Source organism: Amblyomma mixtum, chromosome 10, assembly GCF_055824585.1.
Source record: "Amblyomma mixtum isolate Tamu chromosome 10, ASM5582458v1, whole genome shotgun sequence".
In the NCBI taxonomy this organism is placed as follows: domain Eukaryota; kingdom Metazoa; phylum Arthropoda; class Arachnida; order Ixodida; family Ixodidae; genus Amblyomma; species Amblyomma mixtum.
The window spans coordinates 109,832,761-109,847,010 of NC_143021.1; the positions used below are offsets into that span (position 1 = coordinate 109,832,761).

A 14,250-nucleotide genomic window follows, 5' to 3' on the forward strand; every position below is an offset into this window, starting at 1 on the left:
GTTCAACCTGCTCCGCCAGACTTTGCTGCATCACATGAGGGCAACTCTTCTTTAAGGCATTCAAAAAACACGTTTGCAATGCCGCGCTTCACTAACTTAGAATGGGCCGAATCATACAGCAACAGTGCCTTCTTAGACCTGGGCGCATATTTACAGCACACGTGTTGATTGGGTAAAAAAGTCAATTCTATATCCAGGAACCTAATGGTCTTGTCAGAAGGAATCTCATGCGTAAAAACCAAGTTCGTAGAACATGTGCTAAAAATATTTAAAATCTTGTCTGCCACGGGTAAGCTGGTCAGTTTCGGGCAAGTTCAAAATTACTAAAAAATCGTCAACATATCTAAAAACCCTTACAACACGTGTGTCGTTCAGAGAGCCCTGTAGCATCGAGTCAAAGTTGTAAGGGTTTTTAGATATGTTGACGATTTTTTAGTAAGTTAGTGAAGCGCGGCATTGCAAACTTGTGTTTTTTGAATGCCTTAAAGAAGAGTTGCCCTCATGTGATGCAGCAAAGTCTGGCGGAGCAGGTTGAACGGCTACAATGTTCTGGGTTTCCTCCCTCGGTTTTGCTGGCGGTGGCGGAATCCTTGGGGAAAAAACTGAAGTCATCTTCAAAGGCTGCCAGGCCAGTAGAAGTGAAATCAAGAAAGTTGGAAGTCATGCCTTACTTCCACAAGACTTCACATGGTCTGAAAAAAGTGGCTCAGAAGTTTGATGTCACTATGGCATTTTCTTCCCCTTGCAAACTGTCCGGTTTGTGCGCCCAAACCTCTGCAGACCTGCGCAGAACTGGTGTTTGCAAGACCAAACACCAGACTATGTTCACCACATGCGCAGTGGGCGTGGTGTATTCAATCCTATTGTCATGCGGGAAAATCTACATAGGCCAAACCGGAGCATGCTTGAATGAGCGCCTGAGGCAACATCGCACAACTTTGGGAACTGGCACAGGCAGCAATCTAGCCTTGCATGTAAAGGACTGCAAGTGTACTCCTAGTTTTCACACTACCAGCATTATCGGGCGGGGGAAATCTAAACGTGAGCGTGAGATATTGGAGGCTTTCCTGATCAGAAAGAATAAGCAGAAATGCGTCAGTGAGCCGTACGTGATTATCACCGAAAAAGAGTGCAAGTTTTTATCATTATAGTAGCCATGTCACCATGTGGTGCGCGAAGCGTATTGTCTGTAGGGTGTGTGCGCAGGCAGGAAATTCTTTTAAATTGACCAATTCTTCATCACAATAAATCAGTTGTAAGTCCAGCGTTGTGGTGTGTGCCTTCTTTGTTCTTGTGTTGCGTCTTTTTTCGTTGGTTCCCTTTATTTGCATTAGGACTTATCATCTGGTCTGTTCGGCGCAGCATGAAAACCGCTGCGTTGATCCTCTTGTCACTTGCGACTAGCGACACAGGTGTGGTACACAGGATTCCGCTGACCTGCGAAAAAGTGTACATTGGCCTAACTGGCCGCTGTATTAATGAAATAATGAAAGTGCACCACAAATGTCTGTCCTCCACGGCCGGTGCTAACTTGCCTCGACATTGCTGGGAATGCGTATGCTACACGCTGTTTTCTAATTTCAGTATTTTTGGCAAAGGCCAGGGAAAAGTCGAGCGCAAAATCCTCGAGGCGTTCCTCATTAGTATGCAAGAGAATGATTGTATCAGCAATCATTCTATCTCCCTTATGCAGAAGGAACTAAGCTTCTTTCCGCAACGACGCTAAAAGCGAGACATCTTTAGAATGTAGATTTTTTATGACTGAGCTGCGCATGCTGTGCCACCTTTTTCCTGTGAGACTGTTTCTTTGTATAAAGCATGGTTGTTATTCCAGTCGTGTGTGTGCCTCGTTTATTTGCTGCGTTCCGTCTTCTGACTTTCTTTTTCTTATATTATGAGGACAATCTAGAAACCATTACATATTTCACAAGTCGACTTTCAACATGCTTATCATTCTTTTTTTTTAATGTAACCGTTGAAGTCCTAAGGCTGCGCCTAAAAGTGCAGTCAAATGAAGGAGAGGAAGAAAAATTAGGGGGACACTTAAGCTCCGCCTTTCAGGGTGTGATCCGACAGGGTTACTGGCTTCCGTCAGTGGATTCTGTCCACTGATAGTCACTGTTCTTTGTTCCTAATCGTACATTTGTCCCATTTATGAAAAGTTTCCATACTGCATCCCTGACCTGACATGTACCTTGACTGGACAAGAGAGATACCCAAGCCTGGTGATCTGTGTTGATGTTGGTGATCTGTGTACAGTGTGAAGTGGCGCCCCCAACAATACGTGTGCCAATGCTTGATAGCCCAGACACACGCCAGCGCTTTGCGTTCTCCCCACGGCGTACCTGCTTTCTGCAGGCGACAGAGTACTTGACGCAAACGCCACTGTGGAGGTCACCTTTCAGTCATTCGACTATGGGACATCCTTCTGCATATCGTTGTACATTGTTGAAATAATGGACTAATAAAAAATTCTGATTCTGATTCTGACTTACTCGTGCCCATGCATTTGTTGAAGAACTCGAGGCCGCAGCCGGATGCATCTGTGGCGACAACGACTGGAAGTGATGCGTCGAACATCCGGACTACTATCCCGGAATAAAAGGCACATTCATGCGAAGAAGGGCCCGCATAGGCTCGACATCGGGTAATTTGGAACGAACTTTCTGTAATATTCCACTAAGCCAAGGTAGAATCGAAGACCAGCAGCATCCGCGGGAGCAGGGATGTTTTTGATGGATTCTACCTTCTCCGGTTGTGGAATGATGCCATCGGGCGTGACTCTGTGGCCCAAGAATGAAAGTTCACGAGAATAGAAAACTGGGCAAGTTGGAACGGATTCATCTTAAAGCAGCGCGAAACGCAGGACGTAGTGGAAGAAACAAGAGACGACACGAGCGTTTGTGTCGTCTCTTGATTCTTCCACTACGTCCGGTGTTTCACGCTGCTTTAAGAATTAAAGTTAATTTGTGCAAAATACACACTTGTCATTTAGCTTGGGCCCTGCTTCTTTTATACGCCTGGGAACGGTCGCAAGGTTTGTCCAGTGGTCTTTTTCACTCTTTCCAAAAACAATGAAGTCATCGATGTAAAACAAGACACCAGGACATCCTTGAAGAATTTGCGACGTCATGCGTTGGAAGGCCGAGCGGCGGAAGCGATAAAGTCCGTCGTGTGTTACAAAAGCTGTTAAATCACGGCTCTCTGGATGTAGCAAAACTTGATAAGCAGATGCTAGATCTAACTTGGAAAAAGTGTGTTGTACCCACAAGGCTGTACAAAAGTTCTTCAGTGTGGGGAAGCGGAAAATTGTCCGGCACGAAGGCCTTGATGGCTTCTCGAAGGTCGACCCACAGGCGAATCCCTCCATCTTTTTTTCTCTTTTTACCACGACGACAGGGGAGACCCATTCTGATGCGTTGACGCGCTCAATCACATCCGTCTCTTCCAGCCGACGAAGTTCTTTTGAGACCGAATGCCGTAATAAACGTGGTAGGCGGCGAAGCTTACACGCAGTGGGTGGGACGGATGGACGCGTTTTGACCTGGTGAACAAAAGTCTTAGCCAGACCAATGCCCTCTCCAAAGAGACAATGGAACTCTTCTCTTAAGGTGCTGGGGAGCCCAGCATAACAGGGATGCGTTTCTTTTACAGAAGATTGTTCTTGGCTACCAGCTGCAGTGGCAGTTGTCTCAAGCCAACAAAGGGATCAGCCATCAATTCTTAGATTAAGAGCCCTAACAGCATCGATACCGAGAAGCGAAGTGCCCCGATACACGACATAAAACAAAATGGATGCTGTACGAACCATGTACCGTCTGTGCCAAAAGTAACCAGGCTGCCGCGAAGGCTGCCGGAGCAGGCGCGCGGCCGTGCGGCGGCGTTGCGCTCGCTGTCGCTGGCCGGCGCTCGCCCGTTCCGAGGGTGCAGCAGTTGACGTAACTTTGCACCCTCACCCTCGTTTCATAGATATTGCCGCGTCTACAACAATAGCCGCTCGGCGGCTGTTCGGCACGCAGCTCGTGCGCCACGAGGTTCGCTGCTGAAGAAGACGAAGCTCGACGTTCCATCCTGGCCGTCTCGGTGTGCGCTGGCATCATCTCGGTGTTGGCGTTCCTCTGCCGTCTGGACGCGGCGCTACCTGTACCAACTGCTACGTGACACTGGTGGAGGTGCGGGCTCGACGTCCCATGTCCAACACCTCTTCAGACAGCCGCTCATCGAGTCCCGACCAGCTACCCCTTGTCTGCACGCCCGTTCACCGCAGCAGCCGCCGCCTCCTGGGACTGGTCCCAGAGTTTGGTCTCCTCCCAAAAGAGGCACGCACTCATCGACCTGGTGAGCATACCACCATGGCTCAGGCTAGCGCTTCACATTTGACGCTCCAGCAACCCCGCGTGCCAGCCAGCTTCCATGGCGTCACTTTCGAAGACGTTGAAGACTGGCTTGACCAGTTTGAGCGGGTTGCCGATTTCAACCAATGGAGCCCTGCGCAGAAGCTGCGGAACGTGTATTTCGCCCTCGAAGACGGAGCCAAGATTTGGTTCGAGAACAGGGAGGCCGATCTCCAAAGCTGGGATACCTTCCGCCAGCAGGTCCGGGACACCTTTGCTAGCACGGACCGCCGGGATCGTGCGCGGCGCCTCCTGGACGCTCGCGTCCAAAAGCCTAATGAGACCGTTGCCATGTTCGCCGAGGACGTGACCCGTCTTTGTCGGCGCGCTGACCCAGATATGGCGGAATCCGCGAAGCTCCGCCACCTGATGCAAGGTGTCAAGGACCAACTCTTCGCTGGTTTGGTCCGGAATCCCCCGCAGACGGTAGCCGACTTCATCAAAGAGGCGACCGCCATTGAGCGGGCCTTGCATCAACGCTGCCGCCGAAATGACTCCTTGTGCGGAGAGCCAAGCGCCAGTGCGGCTTCTTTGAGCGTGTCCAGCGACAATGCGTCGCTGCGTGAGCTCATACGCGCTGTGGTCCGTGAAGAGCTGCAGAAACTGACCCTTGCCTCGTCTGACCCGACGGCTGCGGCTCTTACCGAGGTTGTGCGCGACGAGATTCGTCAAGCATTTTCACCGCCTCCTCCAGTCATGCCGGAGCCACGCCCCATGAGCTACGCCGCGGCTCTCCGTTCCGAGTTGCCACCTGTGCAACGCTTGCCGTACCACCCGCCGCCGCCAACCGCTCCGCCACCGTCATTCTACCAGCGGCCTCAGCGAGGACCTGCCATGCGTCCACCGGCCCGGAAGGCGGCTGTTTGGCGCACTTCTGATCAGCAGCCGCTCTGTTACCATTGCGGGGAAGCCGGCCACCTGTATCGCCGTTGCCCATACCGTGAAATCGGCCTCCGGGGTTTCCCACGTGACGCTCCTTGTCCCCGTTTCGGTGAGCGACCCCACGAAATAGAGGAGTACCTTGCTGCCCATGACACCACCTCTAACCGCCGACCCCGATCTCCGTCTCCCGCACGCGTCACGTCGCCCAGCCGCCAGGCTTTCTCAGATGGACTGCGGGGCCGGTCTCCAAGCCCGCGCCGGGGAAACTGAAAGCGGCGACCTCAGGGGGGAAGGTTGCTGACAGCGGATATAACGAAGACCCCCGAACGCCGCCGGAGCGCGATGCCGAGATCGCGATGCCGCCGCAGCACGCTTCTGTGAACCCGAGTTTCCCTGACACCGATGCAGTTAGCGCCGACCTCCGCATTCACGTTGACGGGCACCCAGTGACTGCTTTAGTCGATACAGGCGCGGACTTTTCGATCATAAGCAAGCACCTCGCGGATCGCCTCAGCAAGGTAAAGACAGCCTGGGATGGACCTCAAATTCGTACTGCTGGGGGTCACCTCATGACGCCTGTCGGAAGATGCACTGCTCGAGTCACCATTGCCAATTCTGCTTTTGTTGGCACTTTTGTTGTTCTGCCGCACTGCTGCAAAGACCTGATCCTCGGAATGGACTTCTTGCGTGAGCATGGTGCCATCATAAACCTTCCTGATCGTCTGGTAACATTTTCGACCCCTGGAACGATTCCAGCCGACACCGAACCACGCAGAGTGGCCCTGCGCATAATCGACGCCGATGTGACCGTCCCTCCGCGATCCTGTGCCCTCGTTACCGTCATTTGTGACGACCTGTGCAGTGCTGACGGCGTAGCAGAACAGAACACTGCGCTTGTGCTCTCTCATGGGGTCTGCATCGCCAGAGGTATCGTCACGCTACGGAACGGCCTGGCAGATGTCCTTCTAACGAATTTCGGGACCGAACGGCAACACATCGCCAAAGGCACTGCGGTCGCATACTTCGAGGGCATCGCCGAAATTAACGACTGCCTTGCCCTCCAGAGCGAAACGTCCAATTCTTGCACACCTCAGCTGATCCTCGACGTGAACCCAGGCTTACCCCCAGTCGATAGGGAGAGCCTAGTCGGCCTACTGCATCAGTTCCAAGACTGTTTCTCGTCTACGTCGGCAGTCAAACAGACGCCTCTCGCTAAGCACCGCATCATTACGGACTGCAGTACCCGACCAATTCGGCAAAACCCATACCGTGTCTCACTGCGGGAGCGTGAATCCATAGCTGAACAAGTCAAAGAGATGCTGCAGGATGGTGTTATTCAGCCGTCGAGGAGCCCGTGGGCTTCGCCTGTGGTTTTGGTTAAGAAGAAGGATGGTAGTCTGCGATTTTGCGTTGACTACCGGAAGCTTAACCAGGTTACCAAGAAAGACGTCTACCCGTTACCACGCATTGACGACTCTCTTGACCGGTTGCGGCACGCGCGCTACTTTTCTTCGCTGGACTTAAAAAGTGGTTACTGGCAGATCGAAGTTGACGAGCGGGATCGCGAGAAGACAGCGTTCGTGACGCCGGATGGCCTTTATGAGTTCAAGGTCCTTCCTTTCGGTTTGTGTTCAGCTGCAGCAACATTTCAGAGAATGATGGACGCTGTTTTGTCGGGCCTGAAATGGCAGACGTGCTTGGTATACCTGGACGACGTTGTTGTATTTTCGCCAACGTTCGAAGAACACCTCCAGCGCCTCTTGACCATGCTAGAGGCTATACGATCTGCCGGCCTGACGTTGAAGCCCGAGAAATGCCACTTTGGTTATGAGGAGCTCCTTTTCCTGGGCCATGTCGTCAGCCATCGTGGAGTCCGGCCGGATCCTGCTAAAACAGCTGCCGTCGCCAACTTTCCCACTCCTTCGGACAAGAAAACGGTCCGGCGTTTTTTGGGTCTTTGCGCGTATTACCGGCGGTTCATTGCCAACTTTTCCCGACTTGCTGCACCGTTGACGCATCTTACAAGAGAGGACGTCCCATTCACGTGGACAGAACAGCAGCAGCAGGCATTTGATGAATTACGGCGACGGTTGCAAACCACGCCTGTCCTTGGTCATTTCGATTCTCGTGCGGAGACTCTCGTCCACACAGATGCCAGCAACGTGGGTCTCGGTGCTGTACTCGTCCAGTGGCAGGACGGCGCTGAGCGCGTAATAGCATACGCCAGCCGCACTCTGTCTCGTGCCGAATCTAATTATTCCACGACCGAAAAAGAATGCCTTGCCGTGGTATGGGCTGTGACAAAATTTCGACCTTACCTGTACGGCCGACATTTTCAAGTTGTAACCGACCACCACTCTCTCTGCTGGTTGACGAACTTACGGGATCCCTCTGGCCGCCTTGCGCGTTGGAGCTTACGCCTTCAGGAGTTTGACATGTCCATCGTCTATAAATCAGGGCGCCAGCACAACGATGCCGACTGCTTGTCCAGATATCCAGTCGAGGCTGCGCGCGACGACGACGAACCGGACTTTCCTCTCATCGCAGCCGTAGACGCAGCGACTATTTCCAGTCAGCAACGTGAGGACCCGGCGCTGAAACCTCTCATCGACTTCCTGGAAGCACGTACCGAGGAGGTTCCCCAGCCCTTCGCAAGAACCCAGTCCTCCTTTTGTCTGCGCAACAACGTGCTGTACAAAGCCAACTTTTCTCCAACCGGAAGCGACTACCTCCTCGTCGTTCCATCGAATCTCCGTGAAGAAATCTTGCAGGCGTGTCACGACGAGCCCACCGCAGGTCACCTCGGCTACGCCCGCACTCTGGCTCGGATCAAAAAGAGCTATTACTGGCCTAAGCTTGCGGCGACTGTACGACACTATGTGCGCACGTGCCGTAATTGTCAACGACGAAAAACACCCCCTGTCAAGCCAGCTGGACTTTTACATCCCGTTCAAGTGCCCAGACTCCCGTTTGAGCAAGTTGGCATGGACCTTCTCGGCCCTTTTCCAACTTCATCTTCGGGAAACCGGTGGATTATCGTCGCTACTGATTACCTTACGCGCTACGCTGAAACCAAGGCCCTCCAGCGCGGCACAGCAGCCGAGGCTGCGAAATTTTTCGTGGAACGCATCGTCCTCCGGCATGGCGCTCCAGCACTAATTATCACGGATAGAGGCACCGCTTTCACTGCCAAACTCTTGGAATCCCTCATGCGGCTGAGTGGCACTACTCACAGGAAAACAACCGCCTACCATCCCCAGACGAATGGCCTGACCGAGCGCCTCAACAAAACTCTCGTCGACATGCTGTCCATGTATGTTGACGTTGAGCATCGATCTTGGGACAATATCCTGCCATATATTACTTTCGCGTATAACACGGCTCAACAGGAAACCACGCGGAGGACGCCCTTCTGTCTGTTGTACGGCCGCGAAGTGTCGACAATGTTGGAAGCAATGCTGCCCCATGATGGCCGCGACCCCGACGTTGGCGCCGAGGAGTTCACGCTTCGCGCAGAAGAAGCTCGACAACTTGCACGAGTGCGCATCCTGAACCAACAAGACCGTGACGCCCGACGTTACAACCGCCGCCACAGACTGATGACGTTCGCCCCGGACGACAAAGTGTGGGTATGGACCCCCATTAGACGCCGTGGCCTTTCCGAAAAACTGCTCAAGCAGTATTTCGGCCCCTACCGAGTTGTCCGTCAGCTAAGCGACGTAACCTATGAAGTCCTCCCTGATGGGGCTTCCCGGACTACTCGCCGTCACCAGAGACCAGAGATTGTTCATGTAGTGCGGATGAAGCCCTATTTTTCGCGAGACATTCAGTGACTCAGTGCTGTGCGTTACTCTGTTTTTTTTTTGTTTCTTTCTCCCTATTTTCTTCTTAAAGCATCGGGCCGATGCTCTTTCCGAGAGGGAGGGTAATGCCGCGTCTACAACAATAGCCGCTCGGCGGCTGTTCGGCACGCAGCTCGTGCGCCACGAGGTTCGCTGCTGAAGAAGACGAAGCTCGACGTTCCATCCTGGCCGTCTCGGTGTGCGCTGGCATCATCTCGGTGTTGGCGTTCCTCTGCCGTCTGGACGCGGCGCTACCTGTACCAACTGCTACGTGACAATATGATAAAACTAGGCGCGTAAGATGTGCGCGCTGCGCTTTCGCGTGTTCCGAGCGCTGTTGCGCCGACCGCGTACGCACTGTATAGCAGCGGTGCTCTTCTTTCGTTACGGGCAACTGCGCCGAAGTGGATATGTCGTGTCTTTCGCTATATGATTATTCCTTCTTATGTACCATACACCATACCTGAAACGGATAACAAGAATATGATTTTTCTTCTCGTTTTGACGCGTCTAAATTAAAGCAGGGTAACGGACTTCGAGATTTATAAAAAAGCTTTTTCCTGGTTGCGTTGCGTACTGCCTCTTTATATGCTTGAGTGAACGCATATGAGGAAGCTTTTTAGCCTTTGGCGACTTTCGACGCCACTTATCTGTTTTTCTTTTATCTGGAAATCGTTTCTATTAGCCCCCTGGTTACTATGGCTATTAAGTGTATGCAGGCTGCACGTGAGAGGCTTCATCACAGTTTCTTTCTTCAAAAAAAAAACTTAGCCACAAGCAAATGAAAGAAATTATTACAATGAAGCATTGCACTCAATTACAGGCATAGTAGGCGACTAATAGAAACAATTTGCAGACAAAAAAAAAACAGATAAGTGGCCTCGAAAACCGCCAAAGGCTAACAGCTTCCCCAATTGCGTGCACCTCAGCAGCATAAAGAGGCAGTACGCAACGCAACCAGGAAAAAGCTTTTTTATAAATCTCGAAGTCCGTTACCCTGCTTTAATTTAGACGCGTCAAAACGAGAAGAAAAATCATATTCTTGTTATCCGTTTCAGGTATGGTGTATGGTACATAAGAAGGAATAATCATATAGCGAAAGACACGACATATCCACTTCGGCGCAGTTGCCCGTAACGAAAGAAGAGCACCGCTGCTATACAGTGCGTACGCGGTCGGCGCAACAGCGCTCCGAACACGCGAAAGCGCAGCGCGCACATCTTACGCGCCTAGTTTTATCATATCTATGAAACGAGGGTGAGGGTGCAAAGTTACGTCAACTGCTGCACCCTCGGAGCGGGCGAGCGCCGGCCAGCGACAGCGAGCGCAACGCCGCCGCACGGCCGCGCGCCTGCTCCCACAGCCTTCGCGGCAGCCTCGTTACTGTTGGGATAGACGGTACGTAACCTCCGAGACAAAACATCCATGCACCGGTATGGGCTGTCTTGAATAGTTCAATAGCTAAACTGGCGGGGAAGTACAGTGTGCGTTACTGGAGAAATGCTGGTTGAAGAAGCTATACGACATGATGTAAACTGCTGATCCTGGGTCAATTGAGAATGTTACGCTAGTGTTTCCTACTATGACATCAATATGAATACCAGGCTGAGTAGATGCGGCCACTACAAGAATGTTTGCAACGTCACTGCGTTCTTCACTGCTCAGTTCCCGAACAGAAGCAACGCGTCAATCCTTATTACCCACTGACTTGAAATGACCGACCCGACCGCAGCATTGTCAGGGTTTCCCTTTAACCGGGCAGTGGAAATACGCAGCAGAGTGCTGATTAGAGCCCCAACGAAAGCAGTGGAAGGGAGCTTTGCTCTTGCTAAGAACATGCTGTACACTTGTAGATGCAAAAGCTTGGACGTCCTAAGTTGTCTGTTTTAGTTGAGTGGCCGAAAGCACAGCACGCGAAAAAGAAAGACTCGAGCCATCGAGCAACAGACGCTCACGGGAATGTTGCGAAGAAATGCCTCTCACGAACTGATCTCAGAGCGCATCCTCAAGCACGGTGAACGAACAAGCTGCTGCATGCTCACGCAATGCAACAACATACTCGTTGATAGGTTCCCCTGGCTGCTGGACGCGTTTGCGAAAAAGGTGACGTTCTGACGTTCTACGATGATATTGGTTTGGTTGGTAAAATGGTTCCCCAAGGCTGTAACCGCATGGTCCAACGGCGAAGGTACCGTGTCTGTCTGTTTTGGCAACAATCCGGTGCTTGCGCCCTCACTATCTGCTGGCAGATCCTTAGTGGTAGCGCTCTTACCTTCTTTTTTGGCTGACACAGGAAGCGTGAAGAATATTCGCTGACCTTCGACCCCCAGACTGTGGATAAGAAGGGCTTTGCGACGCTCTGCCGAAAAATCAGACGCTCTCGAAGCCAGCATGTAGTTCTCGAATAGTCGCACCCATTGTGACCAAGGAACAGCCGGGCGACCTGGAACAGGCAGAAATGGGGGCGGTGGTGCGAGTCCGGAAAAGCTCATGGCTGGAAGCGAAAAGGTTGTTACGCCCCCTCTTCCGTTCATCCTCGTCGCCAATGTAGTGTAGGCGTGAACCGCCCTTGAAGACCGTGAACCATGACAGCAAACGCATGGAACGGAACCCAGTTTATTCAGTGACGCACACATATATATATACACAACTGTAGCCCCCTGGCGGTGTTCACATTTAAAAGGAAACAAGAACTAACTATACAACAGGTACATTCTAGCAAGCTTTAATCACCGGTGCTGAGTGGAACACAACACTTTAAATATTGGCCTTGGAGCCACTTCAACCCTTCTGGGTTGGAACACCATCGAAATCACCTGTCAACACTCAGTGCTTGCTGACGATGTAGACGGAGATTGGTGGGATAGTTGGCAGAACCTGTTGGCATTGCATCAGCCTGTCATGCTCGGAAACCCCCTGTGGTCAGTCTAGACTCACTAAACCAGCGCTAACGATGGCCAAGTGTTCAGTGATTTGAGAGGCTTTCTAACGAATGACACCGACGAGACTTCCGGTAGAGATAGCTGGCGAGCGAAAACTTGTCACCGATGAGACAACAGACTGAGTAGCCTCTCTCTGCTTTATGCGAATGTCGAGCAGAAAGAGTAATGTGCTGCACTGCATGTGTTCACGAGTCGACAGTGATGAGGGATAAACACCACATCCTTAATTTGCAGTCACTGTCAGTCTCCTTCCGTGACGAGAAGGCTTAGTGAGTATGTTTGTGATGATGATTGCAGAAAGCGAATTCTTACATCCTAGCGTATGAATCTAGTCACAAGGGCAGTTTTGGCAGCAGTGGCCTTAACTCAACGGCTGGTTACTTTGCAGACCGCACCTACAATGAATGGGATGTGACAGTGCTAGATGAGGTGACCCTCTCTGCCAAGGCAGTGCGTTGAATTGGGAAAGGCAAACCTATGAAGCTTAGTACATTTGATTTCATGTTATTGATTGCCATAGTATAAGCGGTAAGGATTTATAGTTGATGAATGAGGAAATAAATACTTAGTTTATAAATGAAGAGAGCTAAAGGAAAATTCAAGATTCTGAAAAGGGAAGAACATTTTACGATGGGCAGTGAGGTACTGGAAGTGATAACGGAGTACATCTGAGCCAGGTCACGCACAGATATGGAGCATTTGAGAGAAGTCATTGGGAGAATAAGGATGAGGTTTTATACCTTAGGCCGGCATGCAGAAGTTAAGAACCGCACCTTGCAGTATGCTCAAGAAGAATAATTTTAAACCTCTTTGCCTCTGCAAAGCTGTCAGGCAAAGTGTTGTACACTATAAAAGGCTTAAAATTTAGAACAGTGTAGTGAGCCACTGAAGGAAAAATCGTAGCGTTAGTGCTATCAGATGGGGCGAGAGCTGCATGGGTTGGTAAAAAATGCAAATTAAAATCTCAGCTGAAATTATGAATGGACATGGACACGGCGTGCTTTTTTAAAAGCTAACTGTCCTTTCGGGTAGTAGAGTGGTCGCTGACAGCAGGCTACTCTTGCCTAATTTATCGACATATTGCTTTCTTTTAGGTCCCTTAGCCTGCCATAAGCAGCATATACTCTTAATGAGTTTTTGTCTAATTAGATGGCATTGATAGACTAGACAAAACTCTAAAACCTTCTCATCAATGCAGCCGCCGCGGTGGCTCAGTGGCTATGGTGCTCGGCTGCTGTCCCGAAAGACGCGGGTTCGATCCCGGCCGCGGCGGTTGAATTTCTTTGGAGGAGAAATTCGAGGCCCGTGTACTGTGCGATGTCAGTGCACGTTAAAGAACCCCAGGTGGTCGAAATTTCCGGAGACCTCCACTACGGCGTCTCTCATAGCCTTAGTCGCTTTGGGACGTTAAACCCGATAAACCAAACCAAACCTTCTCATCATTGCGCACTCTCTCTGAAGTGAACTTTCTTCCTGTCAGTCACCACTCTGATGCATGTCACCCCAAATGGGAGCAGTCGCGGTGGCTGAGTGGTTATGGTGCTCGGCTGCTGTACCCAAAGACGCAGGTTCAATTTCAGCCATGAAGGTCGCGTTACGATAGAGACGAAATGCTAGAGGCATAGGTAATGTGCGATGGCAGCGCATATAAAGAACCTCGGGGTCGAATTACCAGAGTCCTTCAGTAAGGCGTCCCGCATATCCTGCGCTGCTTTGTGATGTTAAACCCCATAAAACCAATCAAAATTAATGGCTACATCATTTCTGAAAATATGTTTAAAGTTATAATTTTTTTTATTTATTTATCACATACCGCGGACCAAATATGGTCCAAGCAGGAGAGGCACAGTACAAAACAAGTTAAGTAGAAAACTTCGACCTTGAAAAAAAAAACATATATAACGACGAAACAATACTAACAAAAGACGACCAACACTTATACGACGCTAAATAGGCACAGTAGGAAAGAAGCAACACGCAGTGTGAACAACATAGCGCTGCACAGGCAGCGCCAACCGATGGTTGAAATTTCTAAACCTTAACAATTTTTCCGCCTCTTTCCTTTCGTCTTTCCCTCCTATGTCCATGCCCATGCTGAGTAGCAGGTCGGTGTTTTTAAATGCCAGAAAAATATTATTTTTCAGTTCATTACAGAACTTTCTGTCTCTCTCTATTGCTTTGCTAGTTTTA

The 14,250-nt window shown here is 50.8% G+C and overlaps 1 pseudogene; it reads right to left on the minus strand.

Annotated features, from left to right (window-relative positions):
- Positions 1-2,611: 2,611 nt before the first annotated feature.
- Positions 2,612-11,652, minus strand: LOC149326654 (uncharacterized; annotated as a pseudogene).
- Positions 11,653-14,250: the final 2,598 nt, after the last annotated feature.